The sequence below is a fragment of the Buteo buteo genome, unplaced genomic scaffold (assembly GCF_964188355.1).
Source record: "Buteo buteo unplaced genomic scaffold, bButBut1.hap1.1 HAP1_SCAFFOLD_62, whole genome shotgun sequence".
NCBI lineage: Eukaryota > Metazoa > Chordata > Aves > Accipitriformes > Accipitridae > Buteo > Buteo buteo.
In genome coordinates, this window is record NW_027439228.1 from 116,055 (window position 1) to 121,700 (window position 5,646).

General features: G+C 40.7%; 1 pseudogene; it reads right to left on the reverse strand.

Moving 5' to 3' along the window:
• Positions 1-567: 567 nt before the first annotated feature.
• Positions 568-5,385, reverse strand: LOC142027845 (uncharacterized; annotated as a pseudogene).
• Between the last annotated feature and the right edge of the window lie 261 nt (positions 5,386-5,646).

Consider the following 5,646-nt stretch of genomic DNA (forward strand, 5'->3'; position numbering starts at 1 on the left):
TTCACTCCTGTTCATGGTTCGTTCTATGTATTATCATTTATTTCAGACCTCTTGGTTCGTTTTATTCTCCAAGGGTCCTTCATACATCATATGAACACTAACCCATAGGACTACTCACCGCAAACATGTCTCCTATAGGGGAGGCTGGTATAAAATGATAATTTAATAATTTCAAGCAATTTTCTTCTCTGCCCATCCATTTCCATTGTTTTCTGATGATCTTTACCTGTTTAGACCATTTAGTCACTGGCCTTTGTTTGCAATAGGCAGTTTCATTTTTATGTTCCAGGGTGGTTAAATTCATAGTTAAGATTCCCCAAGGGATAGACTCTCCTACTGTTCTCGGTATTGGCAAACAAGCAGTAATTTGAGTAATGTTTTGCAAGCTGGCAAATTCCCTAATCAATCCTAACATCAAGTTTTCTTCAGACATTTTTTCAGGAATGCCAATCAGTTGTTCTGTTTCTACTTGTCTTTTGTTCCTAATCATCAAATCAGTCCGGGTTTCCACCATCGTTATCTGCCGACCTAATATAAAGAAAACAATCACAAACAGATATAAAAAAATTAGACATGTTTCAGAGTCAATTTTAAAGTCTTTGGATTACGGCTAATAATCTTCCATGGAGTAGGTGCCTTCTTCACTTGGGTGTAGTGTATCCAAGCATCCGATTCTGCAATTTTAATAGCCGTAAAGGTGGTTAACAGTATCTGGAAGGGTCTTTTCCAACGTTCCTGCAGGGGTTTGGAAGTCCACGTTTTCACATAGACATAGTCTTCTGGTTGAAAGTCATGCACCGGAACTTCCAGGGATAATGGTCTATTCCACACCACTGCTCTCCGAATTGCAGTCAAAGTTTTTCCTAAGGAAAGCAAATAGTTATACACATCTTGTTTTCCTTTTACATGCATGTATGGGTTTGGTTCTGGAGATTCATAAGGTTTCCCATACAATAATTCATAAGGACTGACTGAGGTTCCACTCTTTGGCTGTACTCTGATTCGCAATAATGCCAATGGAAGTGCTTGAGGCCATTTTAAATTAGTCTCTTGACAAATTTTACTTATTTGTCTTTTTAAGGTTTGATTCATTCTTTCTACTTTTCCACTGGATTGCGGCCTCCATGGGGTATGCAAATCCCATGTGATACCCAGAATTTTGCTAACATTTTGGACTACTTCTGCAACAAAGTGTGGACCTCTGTCAGAAGAAATTCCAATAGGAACTCCAAACCTTGGAATTATTTCTCGTAGTAACCACTTTACTACTTCCTTTGCTTGTGTGGAACGACAGGGAAAAGCTTCTGGCCATCCTGAAAAAGTATCAACCCCCACCAGGATGTACCGACACCCATTTTGCCTAGGTAGTTCTGAAAAAATCTACTTGCCAATAATCTCCAGGCTCTATCCCAGATTTTATTTGACCTATTTGAACCTTTTTCCTAATCACTGGATTATTTTTCAAACATACTTCACATTTTGCAGTTATGATTTTAGCTATTCCTAACATTCTGAGCGATACCACTTGTTTTTGTAAAGAAGTTACTAAAGCCTCTGCTTCCCAGTGCCACTCCTGATGCTTTGTTTGAATTATTTCTCTCATTAGAAAGGCTGGAACTACTACCTGTCCTTTAGGTGTTACCCACCATCCAGCTAGGTTTTTCTTAGCATTTAATACTTGACCTAGCCTATCATCCTCTTCTGAATATTTTGGTTCTTCCCTAGGGAGAGTTACTGTTTTAGAGGGAATTAGTGCCATTTGCAATGCTCGTCCCTTTGCCACCTTTCTTGCCGTTCGATCAGTTAAATTATTTCCAGCAATTTCCTTTGTGTTTCCAACTTGGTGTGCTTTACAGTGCATGATTGCTACCTGATCTGGTTTCTGAACTGCTTGTAATAATTGTAAAATTTCATCTTGGTGTTTAATATTTGATCCCTGGGAGGACAATAATCCTCTTTCTTTCCACAATGCTGCACGGACATGTACCACTCCAAAAGCATACTTTGAATCTGTCCAGATATTTATTTTCTTCTTCTCGCTTAGTTCTAAAGTTCGAATCAGAGCAATAAGTTCCGCTTTCTGAGCTGAGGTGGTACTTGGCAATGCTTCTGCTTCTATAACTGTGGTGTCTGTTGTTACCGCATATCCAGCGTATCGGACTCCTTGCTCCACAAAGCTGCTGCCATCTGTATACAGTTCCCAGTCTGGTCGCTCCAGTGGTACATCCTTCAAATTTTCACGACTGGAATAAACATACTCAATAGCAGCCAGGCAATCATGCTCCAATTGTCCTTCTTCCTGTATGGAATTTAAAAACACAGCTGGATTTGCCAGGTTAGTTATTTTTAAAATTTACATCATCTTGTTGAGTTAATATTACCTGGTACTTCATCATTCTGCTCGGAGATAGCCAGTGTCCCCCCTTTTGTTCTAGAACAGTTTTCACCATGTGTGGGACATAGACTGTTATTGTTTTTCCCAAGGTCAATTTCCGAGCTTCTTGTATGATCATTACTGTTGCAGCTACTGCCCTAAGACAATTTGGCCACCCTTTACTCACTGTGTCCAGTTGTTTGGAAAAGTAACCGACTGGTCGTTTCCAGCTTCCCATCTTCTGGGTTAACACACCAAGTGCCAGGCTTTACCTTTCATGGATGAACAACTGAAAATCTTTAGTTAAATCAGGGAGGCCTAAGGCAGGTGCAGACATTAAAGCGCGTTTTAACTCTGTAAAGGCCCTTTGCTGTTCTGGACCCCACACAAAAGAAGAGTTCTTTTGGGCCTCATATAACGGTTTAGCTATTAGACCATAGTTCAAAATCCAAAGGTGACACCACCCCGCCATTCCCAAAAATGCTCTGAGTTCATGGATATTTTTCGGTTCAGGTGTACTGCAAATAGTTTCTTTGCGATCTTTTCCCAGTTGTCGCTGTCCTTTTGAAATCTCAAAGCCCAGATATATTACAGTCTGACAAGCTATTTGGGCTTTCTTCCTGGATACCTTATACCCAGTTAGTCCTAGAAAGTTCAAAAGGTCAGTGGTTACCTGTATGCAGGTGAATCTTTTTTCTGTAGCAATCAATATGTCATCCACATATTGTAGAAGTAAATGTTCAGGCCTTGGTTTTCCTGTTTCCAGATTTCAAGCTCCTTTGCCAGCTGGTTTCCGAAAATTGTCGGGCTGTTCTTAAATCCTTGGGGTAGTCTTGTCCATGTCAGCTACATTTTTTGTCCAGTTTGTGGATTTTTCCACTCAAAAGCAAACAGCTTTCTGCTTTCCTTTTCCAAGGGTATACAAAAGAAAGCATCTTTCAAATCAAGCACTGTAAACCACTGATGAGTCTCCTTTAATGCTGTTAACAATGTGTAAGGATTTGGAACCACAGGATATATGTTCTTGGTTATTTGATTCACTGCTCTTAAATCTTGCACTAACCTATATTCACCTGAGGGTTTTCTAACTGGTAGAATAGGAGTATTATATTCAGATTCACATTCTTCCAAAATTTTATACTCTAAAAATTTATCAATCAATTTCTTCAATTCCTGCCTAACTTCTGGTTTGATTGGATATTGCTTAATTTTTACCGTTCCTGCACCTTCTTTTAAATCTATTTTCACAGGTGCTGCTAATTTTGATTTACCAGGAATATTTGTTTCTCATACTGTAGGGATCACTGCAGCATCCACCTCTGGTGGAATTTCCTGCTCTTCCACCTTTTCTTGTATCATCAGGATTTCTCCTGTTTTTGACTCAGGTATTTTTAAAAAAATTCCCCATCCTCAAAAGCAATTTGTGCATTTAGTTTGGATAACAAATCCCTTCCTAACAAGGGTATCGGGCATTCTGGTACATACAAAAATTCATGTGTAATTATTTTTTTTCCAAATTTCAAATCCAGGGGTTGCAGGAATGGTCTGTTTTCCTCCCTCCCTGTGGCTCCTACTATGTTTGCTGTTTTCGTTCCAATTTTTCCTTTACAAGTATTTAATACCGAGAATGTCGCTCCTGTATCTACTAGAAATTTAACTTCTTTTTCTCCCAGCTTAATTACAACCAGAGGCTCAGCTGGGTTCCCCTCCGGTCCCCTTCATTCATCCAAAACCATCATTCTGGCTACCTCTTTCTGAATGTTTCCTTTTGAACACTGCTCGTTCTTAGGACAATCTCATTTCCAATGTCCTTCCTCCCTACACAAAGCACACTGATTCACTCCTAAGGGGGTGTTAAAGTTCCGATTGCCAGAGTTCATAAATCCTCCCTGTCCATAAGCACCTCGTCTTCTGCCTCTACCTCGTCCTCTGCCTGCTGTTTCTGTCATCACAGCCAATAATCTATTTTCTCTGTTTCTCCTTTCCTCTTTTTCTCTGTTGTTATATACTTTCCACGCTGCTTCCAACATTTTATTTAGGCTCCTTGAATCCTCTCCTTCTAGCTTCTGAAGTTTCTTTCTAATATCTGGTGCCGACTGCCCCATAAAAATCAAAGCCAGCTGTATCTGAGCCGCCTCTGTTTCTACTCTTAAATCAGTATATTTTCTAGCAGCTTCCTTCAATCTTTCCAGAAACACTGAGGGAGATTCATTCTTATCTTGTCTCACCTCGTATAATTTAGACCAATTCAAAGATTTAGGCATAGCATGTTTAACTCCATATAAAATCCATTTCTGATATTGACTCAGCCTTTCTCTATGTTCCACGTTATTTGGATCCCACTGCGGATCCCCAGACGGAAAATTCTGCTCTAATGTTCCACCTGTTGTCTCACTCAATACAGCCACTTCTGCCTGTGCTTTGCCGGTCTTTAATACCATCTGCTTCTCTGTGTCATCCAGCAAATTATCCAGAATCACCTGTAAATCACTCCAGTCTGGATTCTGTGTTTTAATTATAGTATCCACCACTCTGCCTACCCTCTCCGGATCTTCTCTATACACTCCAGCTGCCTGTTTCCAAGCCATCAAGTCCATAACTGAAAAGGGCACTTTTACATACACCGGCCCATCATTACCCACTCCCTGTCGCAGGGGAGCTACTGTTTGTGCTCGCTGCTGCCACAGGAGAGCCACTGTTTGTGCTCGCTGCTGCCGCGGGGGAGCTACCATTTGTACTTGCTGTCGGGTCCTTCGCGAAACGGGGGTATGAATTACAACCTCAGACGGCTCTTCCTCCACATCCTCTAGTCCACTGCTATCTGGCGCTTCAATCTGTTCCCCATACCCTGCATCCCAATTCCTTCCTCTCCCAGGAGGAGAAATATCCAGTTCTGGCCCCTCATCCTCTTTGGGAGCAGTGGGAACAGTTATTTTCTTTAAACACTCCTTTCCAGTATCACATGCCAGACAGCATTTCTTCCCTTTCTTATTATCAGAAGTCACAGCCATCACCAAATTGTCTCTACTAGTTAGCTTACATTCATCCTGTCAATCCCGTCTCTGTCTTAAGTAAAAGAATAAATCCACATATGGTACTTCACTCCATTTCCCTTCTCTTCTACAAAACAACATTAACTGCAGAATGGTGTTATAATTCAGTGTCCCATTCACGGGCCACCTTTCCTGATCCTCCAATGTATACAGAGGCCACTAATGATTACAGTATTCAATCATTTGATTTTTTACGTAAATCATCATGCAATTCACCCC